Source organism: Anabrus simplex, chromosome 2, assembly GCF_040414725.1.
Source record: "Anabrus simplex isolate iqAnaSimp1 chromosome 2, ASM4041472v1, whole genome shotgun sequence".
In the NCBI taxonomy this organism is placed as follows: Eukaryota; Metazoa; Arthropoda; class Insecta; order Orthoptera; family Tettigoniidae; genus Anabrus; species Anabrus simplex.
The window spans coordinates 1,157,164,694-1,157,182,437 of NC_090266.1; the positions used below are offsets into that span (position 1 = coordinate 1,157,164,694).

General features: G+C 42.4%; 1 non-coding gene across 1 annotated transcript; it reads left to right on the plus strand.

Annotated features, from left to right (window-relative positions):
* The first annotated feature begins 14,212 nt into the window (after positions 1 to 14,212).
* Positions 14,213 to 14,284, plus strand: TRNAP-CGG (transfer RNA proline (anticodon CGG)). Its single transcript has one exon. It is a non-coding gene; the product is annotated as a tRNA-Pro (tRNA).
* The last annotated feature ends 3,460 nt before the right edge of the window (positions 14,285 to 17,744 follow it).

Consider the following 17,744-nt stretch of genomic DNA (forward strand, 5'->3'; position numbering starts at 1 on the left):
AATTACCGGTAGTACTAAAGCTGAAACTGAAACGTAGAACCCGGCAAATGTAAAATGAGGGAGATTAAAATTCTAAGAATTAGCTGGACACCGAGTAATTAAAGTGTAAACATTTTGGAATAACTTATCCCAGCTACACGCCAAGGGAAAGCGAAAAAGAGGAGTCAAAGTCGCCTTATGTGTCAGTGAATCCATTCTGCTCGAATCCCCACCCCCCAGTGCGACGGTGCGTCGCGTAGTACTCTGAGCGACACCAAGGCATCGGACTCCCCCGAATTCTACATTGCATTTCCATTTGTATATATACTCAGGTGAATGAATTTCACCACCTACGTATTACGCCCTAAATCAATAATAATATTTCGTTAATTTGACGCCGTATGTCAAAAAGTGGGACTGGCGTTTGGTGTAGATTAATTTTTGCTACTGGAATTCCAATACTATCTCGTAATAAGTTGCAGAAAATATATTACAAATAATAATTAAAATGTGCTCTCTCCCTCGTTTTGATATAAAATTTAATAGGGAAGTACTGATTCACTACCAATAGATGTCTCACATGTGGTACACGGTACGCGCTTCTCGATCGTCATTTGTTCCTTTCCGTGGTGTCGGGGTAGCGTGCCTTCCTCTTATCCGCAGGTCCCGGATTCGATTCCCGGCCATGTCAGGGATTTTTACCTGGACCTGAGGGCTGGTGTGTGGTCCTCTCTGCCTACGTGATTACAATTGCGGCGCTATTGACGGTGAGATAGAGGCGCCAGTCTAGAAAGCCAAGAATAACGGCCGAGAGGATTCGTCGTGCTGACCACACGACACCTCGCAATCTGCCGGCCTTCGGGCTGAGCAGCGGTCGCTTGGTAGGCTAACGCCCTTCAAGGGCTGTAGTGCCATTGTGAGGTGGGTTGTTGCCTAGTTAATTGAGGATAATGTGTAAATACGGTATATCGCAATGGGAGAAAAGAAAACATGAAAACTGTTTTGCCTGACGATTGCACTATTCCAATGTTCCAAAATCAAGGTCAATCATACTCATACCACCATTTTCCTAAGGAGTAGCCCTTCCGTAAAAAGTGGTTGTATGCGCTTCGTAGACAGGACCTAAGAAATAAAACATAACATAAATGTCTGCTCGAAGTATTATTCAGTTGAAGATTTTGTCATTACTGAAACGAGTGAATGAGATAATTAATCCTAAGAAATTATTCTATAATAAGTTAGTGACGTTCTGACCAGTTGATATGACCTATTTCAACCATTTTAGCTGGGCTGAGTACCTAGCTCGGACGGTAGAGTGCTGGCCTTAGCAGGTTCGATCCTCGGTCAGTGGGTTGTATTTGAAGGTGCTCATACACATCACCCTTGTGTCGGTAGATTTACCGGTAGGTACAAGGACTCCTGCAGGACAAAATTCCGGAACCTCGGTCACTGAAAATAATGTTAGAACATAGAATTGCGATATTAGTTTCTAAAACGACAACAAAAATGTTCACCGGTGCAAGAAAAGGAAGACATCCTGAGTTAGAAGAAGGTTTTGAAATTCTTAACGGGAAGGATTAACCTATTCTCATTTAAAGTAACATTGTGGTACCTATGATAACAATACAGGAAATTATGCATAAAATGATATCTTGTGCCTGCTTTCCAGCAGGGAATATCAATCGCAGACAAAATATTTTTTAAAATGTCAAGCCTTTCCAAATAGGAATGGGAATTATGATGTCGACTGACACCTCCAAAAACGAAAAGCATAGGCTTGTCCGGTATATGAACACGGGATCTCCCGCATCCGAAGTGAGCAGAGTAACCAAGAGCATCCCTTCGATCGGTGGATGCAGGGTGGATTTCTGCCCACAAGCGGTCACGGCTTGTCTATGATCGGCAGTGGCCCTACGCCTCTATATTCGGAAGACGGAGAGGGGCTGGTCCCCATCGTTGGATGTCCTGAGAGCGGCGTCATCTTTTAGGAGGCTGGAGGCTGGAATCCACCTTCCTGGGAGGAATTGAAACATTTAGTAGTAGTAATCCCTTTATGATTCATTTTTATAAAACACTTCCCCTCTAGGGCGAACAATTTACAACATACCCATCATTACTTATCCTAGCGTCAAACAAAAAACATATAATTAATCTCTGTTTACACAGTGTCCATTTGTTTTGTAAATGAAATGTCGTATGGCTTTTAGTGCCGGGATATCCCAGGAAGGGTTCGGCTCGCCAGGTGCAGGTCTTTCTATTTGACACCCGTAGGTGACCTGCGCGTCGTGATGAGGATGAAATGATGATGAAGACAACACATACACCCAGCCCCCGTGCCATTGGAATTAACCAATTAAGGTTAAAATCCCCGACCCAGCCGGGAATCGAACCCGGGACCCTCTGAACCGAAGGCCAGTACGCTGACCGTTCAGCCAACGAGTCGGACCATTTGTTTTGTGATGTTCGTAATCGGTCTGATCATAGCAAAGGCGACACTGCAACCTTCCATTCAGAAATCAAATTCAAATACACCCCAAACAGTGGCGTATAGCCTACTGAGGGCTACCAAGCTATTGGCGAAGACCAAACCTCTAATGTGAACGATGGAAATCTAAAGCATATTATAATGTAAGCATCAGGCACACTGTTCCCAAAACTGGAAAGCAATGAGATAAAACGTCACAGTATTCCTGAGAGCAAGGCATCGGGGACAGACCTTGCATCCCAGACAATGCGTCCCTCTCCCCGTGACTCACTTACCATGGCTTGCTACTGAATGCCGGATAGGTTCGGGGAACATGGGGATAGACGTACTAGGCTTTGCTCCATCAGATCACCACTCTAACGAAGGAGAGATAACTGAAAGGCTCGAAGTTCTCCGGAAATTTGCGAATTGACACGCATATACTTCCTTACCTCAATTATACAAATAAGAGTGTGCTGATATTTCACTCCTTTTTGCCTCAACATTCTTGTAGGAAGATGCTGTACTGCTACTGTTATAGGGGTAAACCTACTATCGAAAAAACCGTGTGTAGGCCCATGTTTTGATCCCAGCATACGCAACTGACTCCAAAAGATCTCGTTACAGACATAAATTTCTAGATTAAGTACTACAGACAACTGTGACTCATTTCACCGTAAGGCTACTTCTAGTAAGAATTTTCACAAACTATTTGGGGTACTACTTCTCCTGAAATTTTTCCCAGTGTTCTAAGGTCATCACGAAAGTGGATTAAGCCAAGTTTTAAGGCTGGATGTCCTTCCTAAGGCCAATCCAATGCGGTGGGATGTATTCGAATTTGTGGGTTTCTGGAGTGGTTGGTAGTGTGAGTGATGTGTGCAGATGAAGATGTATATTAAGCAATGACTGTCACCCATTCTCATAGCCGAGAGAAATTAACTATGTTTGTCGGCCAGAAAACGAACCCTGGCCTCTCTGAACCGAAGGCAAGTATGCTGACCTTTCAAATAAAAAAGGTGGTTAGTACTAATGTACATTGTTTGGGAAGTGATGGAAGTAATAATCACAGCTACCACTGCTTGTGACTGTTTAAATCACACGTTTGATTTGTAATGAATGAACACTACATAATGTGTGAAGAAACAGTAATGTAGACAGGTATATGTTCACCACCCTGAACTTTGACCAACATATCGTCGCTTCACCGGTAAAAGGTTGTAATCCACAGAGCTCTTCCTATCGATTATTCTCCTTAAGACTGGTCACGCCTCCCAGCCACATATGGATACGCAGTCCATCAGAACAATGTCCATTGTGTTCGTTTTCCTACGCCGACAAGTAACCGAAAATGAACCCAACATGCATTATACAATAGGAGTGCGTAAATACGTAATGCAAGCATACATTCGTATAGTACGGTACAGTAAGGTTAATTTTCCTTTACACATGGGCATAGGAAAATGAACACAACAAAATTTGTTCTGATGGACTGCATAACCATATGTGGCTGGGAGGCGTGACCAGTCTTAAGGAGAATAATCGATCGGAAGAGCTTTGTGGATTACAACCTTTTACCGGTGAAGCGACGATATGTAACTTATGCACTTATATAAAACACTTGCTAGTGTCACTGATTCAGAATTTCATCATTCTGTAATTACAGGTGTCACCAACATTTTGTCTATATTTTCTGCCTTTCTTAATCCGTTTACCCTCCAGGGTTCGTTTCTCCCTGAGACTCAGAAAATGACACCACCTCTACCGCCTCAAGGACAGTGTCTTTGAGCGTGAGTTTCGGGTTGTGGGATATAAGTGTGGAGGAGGACCAGTACCTCGCCAAGGCGGCCTTACCTGCTATGTTGAACAGGGGCCTTGTGGGTGCATGGGAAGATTGGAAGGGAGAGACAAGGAAGAGGGAAGGAAACGGCCATGGCCTTAAGTTAAGTCTGAGGGGGAAATAGAATCCCCCTCTACACCGTTGACATCCGGAAGCTGAGTGGACCAAGGTCCAGCCCTCGTACCACTTTTCAAATTTCGTGGCAGAGCCTGGAATAGAACCAGGGCGTACGGGTGTGCAGCTAATTACACTAACCACTACACCTCAGAGGCGGAGACTAATTTCTTCTTTGTAGACTAATTACTTTAGAAAGTGGCAATATCTATCAGTAATCGACATCAACTGCTTGGCGCTTATTGGTTCATGTCCTCAGGCCAAATTGTATGAACATGTTGAAAAGTTTGGCGATTTACATGAAGTCCTTAAAATAATTATATCCAACATATATTTCAAGATCGGACGAACTCAACCTTTGGTGATGACGTCGTGTAGGAACTGAAGAAGACTTGTAGGCAAGGCTTGACCCGTGAAAGGCCAAGTTCCTGGAGTTCAACCTCAAGACCTACTAGAGTAAGACAGTGGTGATGACGGTGAACAGAGACGATCAAGGAAACACCAACCCAGCAGATGCCCAGTAAGAGTGTTGATAGTTCCGCTTACCATGGCAGTGTAATCTTCAGGTATAATTTAGCAGAGATAACGAACAGGAAGCGAACGAGTATCCTCTTCCAACAAGAAGTCAGGGCCCTACTTGAGGACGCTACGATTCCAAAAAATTAGAGAAATTCAGCTGCTCCTTCAAACAGATCATGATGTAAGTCTTTCAAAAATGTACCCTCTGAAAGGAGACACTGGTCAATAGAGCAGGCATCAGAACGGAAAGTTGCTATGCCCACGAATCATTATACCTAAAGAAGAAACAACTAATTTCATATTCAGGTGGAATTCTAATGCAATGTATTTTCATTTTCACTTAGGTTATTAATTTATTTATTCAAAATTAGTTTTGGCAGACTGAAGAACCAAACATTTATAAATCAACTGAGTCGCAAGTGAAAAGAGATGTCTTCAAATACCGCACCCTAACCAGCAGATCAGGAGAGACAATTTGAGAAACGAGGGGAGTCAGGAATTTAGCAATAAGACATCGGAACTGAAGGAAGTCAGCACGTTCTGACTACATGGTGTGAACTAAAAGGAAAATGCCATGTTGCAGAACCAGACATTCCTGGACGGATAAGGCCAAGACTGACATTACAACTGGAGAAGTACACCGGAGTTTGTCATTAAGAATGAGGAACAGAGGAAAGGGGAAGTGGTTTAACACCAGTACCTGGGAAACTGGTGGTGCAAACCAATCGCCATCATAATGTTGTTGATGATGATGATGATGATGATGATGATGATGATGATGATGATGATGATGATGATGGCATTGACAGACTTATTGAACCATAACACAGCAGACATGAATATATCGTCGCTGGAACGGTAAAACGTTGTATCCCACAATACTCTTCCTATCCATTATTCTCCTTAAGACTGGTCACGCCTCCCAGCCACATATGGATGCGCAGTCCATCATAACAATGTCCGTTGTGTTCGTTTTCCTATGTCGATGCTTAAACGAAAATGAACCTTGCATGCATTGTACACTAGGAGTGCGTAAATACGTAATGCAAACGTGTATTCCTACAGTACGGTACTGTAAGGTTCATTTTCCTTTACACATGGGCATAGGAAAATGAACACAACAAAATTTGTTCTGATGGACTGCATATCCATACGTGGCTGGGAGGCGTGGCCAGTCTTAAGGAGAATAACTGATAGGAAGAGCTTTGTGGAATACAACCTTTTACCGTTCCAGCGACGATATCATAGTTCCATATATAATAATGAGTAAACTTATCTCTGGTGTAAGTGTGATACCAGGCATGGATATTAAACCATTGAACTCTTGACAGCAACTCTGCTGTAAAATCCAACGGGCAATTCTTAAATTTGGACAGAATATCTGAGAATTTATTTTGGTATGGTTAAGTAGAGTACATTGGTGGTGAATATACTTAACTCCTCCGAGCGATTTTGCTGTGTGGTTAGGGATTTACAGCTGTAAACTTGTATTCGGGAGATAGTGGGTTCGAACCCCACTGTCGGCAGCCTTGAAGATGTTGTTCCGTCGTTTCCCATTTTCACACCAGGCAAAATGCTTGGGTTGTACTCTAATTAAGACCACAGCCACTTCTTTCCCACCCCTAGCTCTTTCCTATCCCATTGTCGTCATGAGACCTATCTTTGTCGGTGCAACGTAAAACTGATTGTAAAAAATATATCTACTTCACTCCCAAACCTTTCTTATTTCAACCTAATTTCAATAAGGTTCAATCACCTTTTAATATGAAGGTATAACTCCAGGAATATTTGAGAGGTTTGTAAGCAAAGTCAAAAGAAACTCATGACAACTTACCTAGAGTCATAAATGGATTGATGTGTTACCCACTGTAATATTAAATTCTGGAGCATGAAGAAATATCCGCACGAAGATTGAGAATTTAAATGAGACAATGGAGTGGGTACGTGGGGAACCTGGAGTGAGATTTCTTGATTCTAATTGGTGGGTAGGAGATAGGGATCTGAGCTCAGATGGCCTTCACTTAAACCGCAGTGATACGTATAAGTAAGGAAATTTGTTTAGAAGGGTTATAGGAGGTACATTTAGGGAAACATATTGGTCTAGGAAGCGTTTGTAAGGGTACACGAATCTGGAAGTCAAGTAGGGACGACGCGAAATGTTAGTGTTGAACTGTAGAATATGGTAAAGCAAGGAATAGAATTAAGTAATTTAATACATATATACTTACTAGATATTCTAATATGAATTCAATCATGGCTGAGAAATGATATAATGGATGCAAAAATTTTCTCACAGAACTGGAGTGTGTAGAGATAGGATAGGAATGGTAGGAGGGGGAGTATTCATTCTGGTGAAAGAAGTATTTGTAAGATACCAAAAGGTAAAGATGACAAACATGAAATTCTAGGTGAGAGGCACATTTCTAAAGATAATAGGCAATTTTATGTCTTCGGAATGTACAGACCGGGAAAGGGTAGCACTGACGCTGATTCAGAAGTATTTGATAAGATAATCAGCTATGTGGGAAACGAAATGGAAAAATGTAATTGTGGGGGGGGGGGGTGATCTCAATTTACCATATTACAACTGGGAAGGTAATGCGAACGACTGGAAGCATGACCAACAAATGGCAAATAAGTTAATATCGAATAAGGAGCTGATTCAGAAAGTGATGGAACCAACTAGAGGGAAGAATATTCTGGACGTGGTGCTGGTAAAACCAGATGAACTCTATAGAGAAACCGAAGTTATAGATGGTATTAGTGATCATGAAGCAGTTTCTGTCATAGTTAAAAATAAAGGTGATGGAAAGGAAGGTCTTAAATGTAGGACATTAGACAGTACCCTATGGCTGAAAAAGCAGGCATGAGGGAGATTTTAAAAAGTAACTATGATTGGTAGAAAACGGTAAATAAAATGGTAAACAGACTCTGGGATGTGTTAAAAGCAATTGCTGAGGAATGGGAAAAACGGTTTGTACCTTTAAATGTGGTAAGGAATGGTAAAGACACACTTTATTGTAACAGAAAAATAAGGATACTAAGAAGGACCTGCAGACTGGAAAGAAATACAGTTAGAAATGGCAGTGGAAGTAAAGAGAAATTGAAGGAACTTACCAGGAAATTTAATCTAGCAAAGAAGTCAGCTGAAGATAACATGATGGCAAGCATAATTCACAGATATACATATTTTAGTGAAGAAATGGAAGGGTGTGTATAGGTACTTTAAGATAGAAACAGGTTCCAAGAAGGACTGTCCAGGAATCATTAAAGAGCACGGGGTGTGTGTATGGGGGGGTTTTCAAAAGGCAGAAGTATTCAGTCAGCGGTATGTAAAGATTGTTGGTTACAAGGATAATGTCCAGATAGGGGAAGTGACTAATGCTAAATAAGTATTAATATTTACCTATGATAACAAGGACATTTACAGTAAGATAGAAAAGTTGAAAAGTAGAAAAGCGGCTGGAATTTATAAGATTTTTGGGGATATACTAAAGACAATGGGTTGGGTTATATTACGTTGTACCATATCTGAAGTACTTACTGTATTTGATTATTGTTTACATGAAGGAGCTATACCAAATGAATGGAGAGATGCTGTAGTAAGGTAAGGGTGCATTCTGCCTGAAGACAGGTCAGAACCTCCGCAGAGGTGTGCCCGAGCCGGAGTTTACGTACGGCAGGGTGGCCAGTTCCTTTCTGCTCCTCCATTCCCTTACCTCCCACCAACAGCGCGTGAGAACCCATCCACTTCTTGACCACGCCCAATGTTGCTTCACTTCGGAGATCTCACGGGATCCGGTGTGTCAACACGGCTACGGCCGTTGGCAGATGCTGTAGTAGCCCCTGTATATAAAGGAAAGGGTGATAGATATAACGCTAAAAATGACAGGCAGGTCTCTTTGACATGCATTCTATGGTTCGAGATAGAAGGCGGTTCGGGTTTAGGAAAGGTTATTCCACTGAAGCCCAACTTGTAGGATTCCATCAAGATACAGCAGATATCTTAGATTCTGGAGGTGAAATGGACTGTATCGCGTTTGGATTGACTTGTCTAAGGCATTTAATAGGGTAGATCATGGGAAACTACTAACAAAAATGTGTGCAAATTGTCTAGGCAAAAGAGTGACTGAATGGGTCGCTATATTTCTGGGAATTATAACTCAGGTCATTATATATAAATGATATGAATAAAAAAGTGGAATCAGAGATAAGGACTTTTGCAGATTATTCTGTACAGGGTAATAAATAAGTAACAAGATTGTGTGCAACAGCAAAATGACCTGGATAATGTTGAGAGATGAACAGTGGTCCTATAAGAAAAGTCCTGTCAGTTTTATTTACGGCCTTAATGGGGTGAAAGTTCCTTACGAGGATCACTATAGCTACCTACGTGTTGATGTAAGGAAAGATCTTCATTGAGGCAATCACATAAATGGGATTTTAGATTAAGGGGACAGATCTCTGCACATGGTTATGAGTGAGTTTTGGGGTTGTAGTAAGGATGTAAAGGAGAAAGCATACAAATCTCTACTAAGACCCCAAATAGATTACGCTTCGAGTGTATCTGGACCCTCATCAGGATTACCTGTCTCAAAAACTGGAAAAAATTCCAACGAAAAACAACTCGATTTGTTTGAGTTTTTTCCAACAAAAGAGTAGCGTTACAAAAATTTGCAAGATGCTAGAACGAGCTATGGTGATATATTTTCTATAGCGCCGAGAAAAATTGTCATCGCTCCATGAAAAGGAAGATGCCGTGAGAAAGAAGAAAGTTATGAAATTTGTACAGGGAAGGATAACATCGAATTTTCTTAGAGTAAATAAGGTTTATTTTCGCCCTTGAGATATTTAAACTACTCGTACAGGAAGAAGCTGCTCCAGAGTCCCATCTACATGCATAGTTCAGAACTAGTACCGGTAGTCTATTCATTCGCAGCTAGAGCTCGCTCGACTCTAGCTTACGTCCCTTGACCATACCAACACGAGTACAAGAATTTCGTACTTTAAAAAAATGCCCCCTAAACGCACAGCAAAATCGCTCGGTTTTTCAGAGGCCTCGGTGGTATCGTTTTATCCTCTTGCCATGTATGAGAGTAGAGATATCGCGGTCAATACGGCCCTGTATTTTGTGTATGACGGAACGTGCCATGTTAATGCACATGAACCTTGTATTAGAATAGTTGCGGACATTGCAAGGGATATTTGGAGGACATTTAGCTGAAAGAATCCAAACCTGAAAGTTATATTTTTAAATTTAAAAGTCGAAGTAGTGGTATCCTTGACTATGTTTAACATTACATACGTTTGGTAACATATTTGAGGGAAGAGTGGCTAGAAAGGAGGAAAGAGGATGACGAAGAGCGAGGATCTTACCAACTTACTCAACACAATATTGATGTCATGATTTTACGTCCCAGTAGCTACTTTTACGATTTTCGGAGACGCCAAAACGTACCAGAAATCTACCGACACGAGGCTGACGTGTTGGAGAACCTTCAAATACCACCGGACAGAGCTTTCCAACCTGCGAAGTTGGGCTCAGATGGCCAGCGCTCTACAATCCGAATTACTCAGCCCCTGCGGGCGAAATTCCGGCACTCCGAAAGCAGTTAATGTAGCCTACTTAGTGGGACATAAAGACAACATTATTATTATTATTATTGAACTGCAGCATTTACACAAAATGGACACTTTTGTATTTAACCACTAGTCAGTGTTTTTTATATACGGTGGTCACCAATAACGTGAACCGAGTATATTAGGCTTAGAGGATTGGGCATACGTATATATATTGTACCCGTATTGTACCCATGTAAGGTCAAAGGATATGGGTTCAATATACACTGAAGAAAATGGAAATTGCAACACCCAGAAGGAGTGGTGCTACATTGCTGCAATTGAACATGCAGGACGAGTGTTCGGTTGTGCTTCGATGATTACACTTTCAGGTCCCTCTGACCGCAAGTTTGGTCAACAATCAATACAGGATGTGCCCACCACGCGCTGCAATACATTGGTTAATTCGTCGAGGCATGGAGTCAGTAAGGCCCTGGATCGCTTCCTGAGGAATTGTGGCCCATGCTTGCTGCACTGCACGGGTCAGTTGTTCCAGAGTTGTGGGTGGCTGAGGACGGTTGGCCAGTTGTCGACCCATCATGTCCCACACATGCACTATAGGACTAAGGTCCGGGGATCTGGCGGGCCATTCTAAGGTTGTGATGTCGTGGAGAGCTTCTCTGGAGATGCGTACAGTGTGAACCCGGGCATTGTCCTGCTGAAACATCCCATTAGCAATGTTCGCCATCATAGGGACAACCACTGGATTGAGTACCCTATCAACGTACTGTCGAGCAGTCATAGTGCCCTCAACAAGCACTAATTGTGATTTCACATTAAAGCCAATAGCTCCCCAGACCATAATGCTTGGTGTTGGCCCTGTGTGCCTCTCGATAATAAGATCTGGGCGGCCCCTCTCCCCGGTACGTCGGCGCACACGATTCCCGCGATCACTGCGGGCAAGACAGAAGCGCGATTCATCACTAAAGACGACCCTATGCCATTCGTCGACCCACGTCGATCTTTCTCGACACCAGGCCAGCCTTACACGTCGCTGTTGTGGGGTCAATGGAACACCTTCTGCAGGGACACGAGCTCATAAGCCAGCTGCACGCAGGCGATTACCAACTGTTTGTTGTGTAACGTGGGATGCCACAGCTGCTCGAATTTGCGCTGCTGTTGCATGGGGTTCCATCCGGGCAATCTGTGCTACGGAAACAGTGGTTTAATTTCGACTTAAGTTTTCTCTGAACGGGTCACAGATTTCTAGTACTAATTTGTTACAGAAATCCGTGGAATGTTCTGTACGGTATTTTACGATGGCCGGTTCGTTTCTGATTATCGTCGCCCACTGTGCACTTTCATGTTCCCATAATATAATCAAGACCGGCTTGAGGGCACCAATTTCTCCAAGGGAAGGATTTGAACACGGACCTCCGAATTGAAGGGACAAGTACGCTACGGAGACACCGACCGTGTGAACGTGGTGGTGCTGATTATTTTCTCGGCATCGGTCCTTGTCGGAAATGTTCGTTCAGCAGCCATGTGGCATGCCTACAGTGAACATGGAAACACAATGCACCGCATGTCTTCTTCAGTCTTAGGTCAATTGCAGATTTGGCAACACCGTCTCCCACAGGCTATTAGAATTCGCCCGCGAAGCCGTCTGATTGGGGGCCGATGATCTGGATGTTAGGTCCCTTTAAACAAAAATCATCATTACCGGCATCTGATTGGCTAACTTCAGCAGCGGATAAAATGACACACCGAGCGAACTGGCCGTGCGGTTAGGGTCGCGTAGCTGTGAGCTTGCATGGGGGAGATAGTGGGTTCGAATCCAAACATTTTTAGCCCTGAAGATGGCTTTGCGTAGTTTCACATTTTCACACCAGCGAATGCTGGGGCTGTATAGTACCTTAATCAAGGCCACGGACGCTCCTTCCCCGATCCTAGGCATTTCCCATCCTTCCGTTGGAAGACCTTTGATGTACCATTCCGTCGTTAAATCACAAGATAAAAGAAAATGCATGATAACATGACAGCTGCTTGAGTTATCGAAGTATTGTTTCAAATTATTTATCAGTGTCACCAACCCTCTAACGCTCACATGCTCGGTTCACGTTGTTTTCGACCATCCCGTGTATATGGACCCTCTTTAGCTATTTATTTTCTGTGCTACGGAAACAGTGGTTTAATTTCGACTTAAATTTTCTCTGAACATGTCACAGATATCTAGTACTAAGTTAATTAGTTACAGAAATCTGTGAAGTGTTCTGTACGGTATTTCACGATGGCCGGTTCATTTCTGATTATCGTCGCCCACTGAGCACTTTCATGTTCCCATAATATAATCTAAATAAGACCTGGAAGCTTTAATGTAATGTAATGAAGACTTTGGAAATGACTGAATATCTGCAAGCTGTAAGGCAGTGTGCAGTTGACTAATAGGACATTTACATGCAGGATTCAGATCGATCTGAGTACACTTTCCGTATTGAAAACGCCATGTAAACGGAGACTCAGTTCGGATTGAGTCTCAAGGTCGATACGGTAAAATCTGGGATCGTATCCTACTCGGTTCGAATTGAGTCCCATGTAAACGCGGATCGTACTGAAATCGTATTGAAAACGGCTGCGCACACACTCCATGTTTGTTCTGGCTGGTTCTGACGGAATCGTCATCAATGTTCTGTCGAAATAACAAATATAATAAGCCAGTAAATATATCTACCTGTATAAATGATCAGCAACTGCAATCATATTATAAGACGGCCACCCCTTGCGATTAACAAAATCACGATAACCTTCTATTGGGGGAGAAATTGAAATGTGCGTTCCGTCTAACACACCAGTTACATTTGGAATACCACACATACTTTCAAAACTGAAAGTTATCTCCTGGGCTTCTACTATTTATTTCTACTGTACTGCATTTGGCGTTTTTAAATTTTAGAAGGTGATATCGATTTTACTACAATTCTGCATCGTTCGTATACGTCGATGTTGCCTGGCGGATTCAATACGATACTCAACTACTGTACATGTAAACGGGGATCGTATTCAATACGGTAAGTGTACTCAAATCGATCTCAATCCCCATGTAAACGTACTAACGGTAAAATCTGGGATCGTATCCTACTCGGTTCGAATTGAGTTCCATGTAAACGCGGATCGTACTGATATCGTATTGAAAACGGCTGCGCACACACTCCATGTTTGTTCTGGCTGGTTCTGACGGAATCGTCATCAAAGTTCTGTCGAAATAACAAATATAATAAGCCAGTAAATATATCTACCTGTATAAATGATCAGCAACTGCAATCATATTATAAGACGGCCACCCCTTGCGATTAACAACATCACGATAACCTTCTATTGGGGGTGAAATTGAAATGTGCGTTCCACCGAACACACCAGTTACATGTGGAATACCACACATACTTCCAAAACTGAAAGTTATTTCCTGGGCTTCTACTATTTATTTCTACTGTACTGCATTTGGCGTTTTTAAATTCTAGGAGGTGATATCGATTTTACTGCAATTCTGCATCGTTCGTATACGTCGATGTTGCCTGGCGGATTCAATACGATACTCAACTATTGTACATGTAAACGGGGATCGTATCCAATACGGTAAGTGTACTCAAATCGATCTCAATCCCCAACCACCCTTATGTTACAATATGCTCAACCTAGCGGTTACCGTTTACATTGTAATTACATGGACGAGTTCTAGATGTGGCCTGTTGGTCTAGGGGTATGATTCTCGCTTCGGGTGCGAGAGGTCCCGGGTTCAAATCCCGGACAGGTCCAATATTTTTTCCTATGGCTGCTAATTATCATCAACTCTGACAATAAAATGTACTCTTCTTTGCTAGTTTTTTTAACGCCACACTAACACATCGAAGATTTTCGGCGTCGCGAGGATGGGGAAGTGGTAGGATTCTGATGGCAGCGCCCGCGGTCTTAATTAAGTTACAATCCAGGCATTTACCGGCTGTGAAAATAGGAAACCGTTCGCCTCTGTGGTGTAGTGGTTAGCGTGATTAGCTGCCACCCCCGGAGGCCCGGGTTCGATTCCCGGCTCTGCCACGAAATTTGAAAAGTGGTACGAGAGCTGGAACGGGGTCCACTCAGCCTCGGGAGGTCAACTGAGTAGAGGTGATTAGGGTGATTAATAATAAGGTAATGACAAGGGTTTTTATGGCGAGACGGTAGAGGTGAGATCCCTCGCTGAGTCCGGGGGAAAAACCGAACCTGGAGGGTAAACAGATGATGATGATGATGATGAAAATAGGAAACCACGGAATACCATCTTCAGGGCTGCTGATGGTTGGTTTGGAACACACCAAATTCCGAATGCAAGGTCACTGCAGCGCGACCCAACGCGCAGGGCCAACTCACTCGGTGATTACTTCCGAACAAACTTAATAGAACTGCACAAGATAGCCTTACCCAGCATTTTGTGTGTATTGGCCATGGAAGGCATTGTATTAGTATTTAAAATTTTAAAATAAATATTAACAACAACTAGGTAATTCCAAATCAGTCTCGTATGAACTATTCTTCCTGGATTTTTCCCAATTTATGGGGATCAGCACTTGAAATTGACCTGACCAAGTTTTATGATCTGATGCCCTAAGCATAAATGGAAGGGCGTATTCAATAATACTTGTTTCAGAGCTAGTGAGTGTGATGTGTCCTGTGTACATGAAGAGCACTTAAACATCCAGGCCCAAACTGGAGGAATTAATCATATGTACTTAAAATACTCTTCCCCACCGGGAATCGAATCGAGGGCCCTGTAAACCAAAGATCATTTATTTTAGCCAAGGAGCCAGATGAGTAGGGCCTATAGTGCAGACTGCAGATCACATAAGTGATGTCTAATAGTGACATGGATAGTTGATAAAGACTGGCATATTATTAGTACAAAGAGTATAATTTAAGACTTCGCAGCGGAGTAAAGAGGCATATGAGCGCAGAAAACGGGTGACTAGTGCAGTGCCCGCAATGGCGAGCTAACGTATCGTCTTAAAGAAGCGGTATGATTACGCCTATAGAGGCTAAACGAAACTGTAGGGCCTACTCACCAGCTCAGGATAAATAAATAAATAAGTAAATAAATAAATAAATAAATAAATAAATAAATAAATAAATAAATAAATAAATAAATAAATAAACCAGTAAATGAACTGACCTCACCAGTGAATGAGTCCGGTAAAACGGTATATGTCATAATATTTTAGCAATGTGTGCTGACGAATGTGAAATACCAGTTTCCTGAGCTACTTTCCGAAGCGACTTATGTGGACTGACTTGCAGTCTTGCCTCTGTATCGTCTAACCTCTCCTGTGTAAAAGCTGTTCTCCTTTGCTGTTTTCCTTATTAGTTACGGAACCAGTACTACGCCGCTTGAGAACGCGACGTTTTGATGGTACTGGACAACCGGGAAACTGTCTACGGAATTCTCGATAGCATCTTGTAAGTTTCTTCTTCTTGTGCAAATAACACTCAACCAAAAATATTATCTGTGCTGTATTGTACTGAACTATCGCGATAATAGCCTCACAACACATCTTAAAAGTCGAGTAGTTTCTAGCGAACTGCTGCGTCAGCAGTCAAGAATTGGGGATTCTCGCGGCCTCTGAGAGAAAGTGCGAAGTCTTAAATTACACCCCCTGTATAATTAATTGTTATTTCATCCGTTTACCGTCCAGTGTTCGTTTTTCCCTCGGACTCATCGAGGGATCCCGCCTCTACCTCACGGGCAGTGTCCTGCGGAATGAGATATTTTACCGGGGATAAAACTTGGCACGAGGACCAGTACCTTTCCCATGTGGACTCACCTGTAGGTCACTTTCTTGATTTTAAACTCTCTTCTCGTAGGCTATGTCTCTACTTCCACATCGTCTAACACTCCTCCTCTCATTGCTATAGCTAGCCTTTACAAAATGTCATTCTACATCTCTCTCTATTTTCTCTATTTTCTCTATTTCTGTGACATAGGATTCAGAATTTCATTTCTGTAGGCTTTATTATATTTTCGTACAGTATCAGGTGTGTGCCACTCACACTATACACATTTAACTAGAATATAATGTGTTCGATATATTTTCAATTGCTAAAAGACGCAGTAGCCGGTCCCGTGCTGTACAGGTAGTGTGCCTGCCTCTTGCCCGGAAGCCTCCATTTCGATTCCCGGCCAGGTCAGGGATTTTTACCTGGATCTATGGCTGGTTGCAGATCCACTCAGCCTACGTGATTAAAGTTAAAGAGCCATCTGGCGGTGAGATAGCGGCCCCAATAATAATGCCGAACGCATAACAGCTAGTAAAATGCAGGTCTTCGGCATGAGCAGAGGTCGCTTGGTGGGCCAAGTCCCTTGCGCCATGGGGTATGGTAGAAGATGTAGGAGGACATTTCCTTATTCAAAAGTTAAGAAGGAAGAACAGGTAAGTAGGTACTATGAATGACATTTTGATGAAATGTAAGCCAATGTCATCAGTAAAAGAAGTTAGAAATGTTTTAATTTTATTCAACTAAAGTACGAACTATTGTGCTGTAGAAGGCATTGACAGAATGTATGAGATTTCTCCCGACACAAGCATAGATCAGTAGTGCAACAAAATTCAATTTGGTGATAGTCGTTGTTCCCCGCGAATTAGTAGAAATATAATACCGCATTGCTACAAGCACCGGTGTGCTATTTTACTTAGGTCGTTGCGAAGTGATCTTCGATGAAAACTTTTCGTACGCAGCACTGTCAGTTTTGCTGGGGGTAATTATAAATATGAAAGAAAAATGGCGCTCATCCGGGATTCGAACCCGGGACCTCTCACACCCAAAGCGAGAATCATACCCCTAGACCATCGGGCCACTTGCTTCTCAATTGCAGTATACATTGTTATATTGTAAACAATGTCGCCCTTTGGTTCGTCGTATTACAGCATTGAGGCCATCATTAGTCTCGTGTTTAAAGAGAGCTAACCAAAGAATATACTACATGTGCTGCTGATTCCAGTTTCGTTCAGTGCAGTAAATACCTACACAGAGATAACTTATTATTCGCTTAATTAATTGTCAGCTACTTCGAAGCCACATTCCTCAACACAGCATTCAGACGAGTAAGTTACAAAATTTCTCGAAATACGGTATATCAATTTCCCTAACTTTTGTTTTATCTATGTACCAAAATAAGAGTTTTGTTTGTACATTGCTCAAAATTTGAAAATAATGGTATTTCTGTATCGGACATGTCCGTAGTAACAA